Source organism: Arachis ipaensis, chromosome B01 (assembly GCF_000816755.2).
Source record: "Arachis ipaensis cultivar K30076 chromosome B01, Araip1.1, whole genome shotgun sequence".
In the NCBI taxonomy this organism is placed as follows: Eukaryota; Viridiplantae; Streptophyta; class Magnoliopsida; order Fabales; family Fabaceae; genus Arachis; species Arachis ipaensis.
The window spans coordinates 106,777,533-106,778,212 of NC_029785.2; positions in this window are offsets into that span (position 1 = coordinate 106,777,533).

A 680-nucleotide genomic window follows, 5' to 3' on the forward strand; every position below is an offset into this window, starting at 1 on the left:
TTTTATTTAATTTATTTTATTTATTTAAATACATGAATTATAACTGATTAGTTATTTAATTTTATTACGATAAATATCAAATTCTATTCCGAATATAAAAATATAAAATTTTATTCCTTCCATTTTTATTTTATCACTATAAAAGACTATATATGCTAGAAGAAAATATCATTCATTTACCAATTACTCTTTCATTAGGTAGGTTTTACACCAATTCTTTTTCTTCCTATGAAGCGTCGTCGCAAGAAGTCAACTATCGTGGACACAAATTACCACACACTCTTCAACTCCCGTGCTCATCATTCAGAGCAATATATGATATGTTATCCATGAAGCATTTATAGACCATGGTGTTATCATGTATGCATAAATAAAAAAAATTTCGTAATTAAGCTTAAGCCATTTACCTGTTTATGTGGTATATTATAATGTGAAATTACTTTTAATTTGTGTTGTGCAATGATATTATGGTTTAATTTAAGCTTTTGTTTTAGAACTGTGTTATGATTTTATCTCATCATTTTCTTAGATATCAAGTTGATGTATTTTTATTTATTATTATTGAAACAGATGTGATATAAAATTTGTAAAAAAAAAAAAAACTCTCACACTTAATTTATTTTATTGTAGTCTTTTATCTCTTCTATTTCTTTTTATTTTCTTCTTATTCATTTTATTTT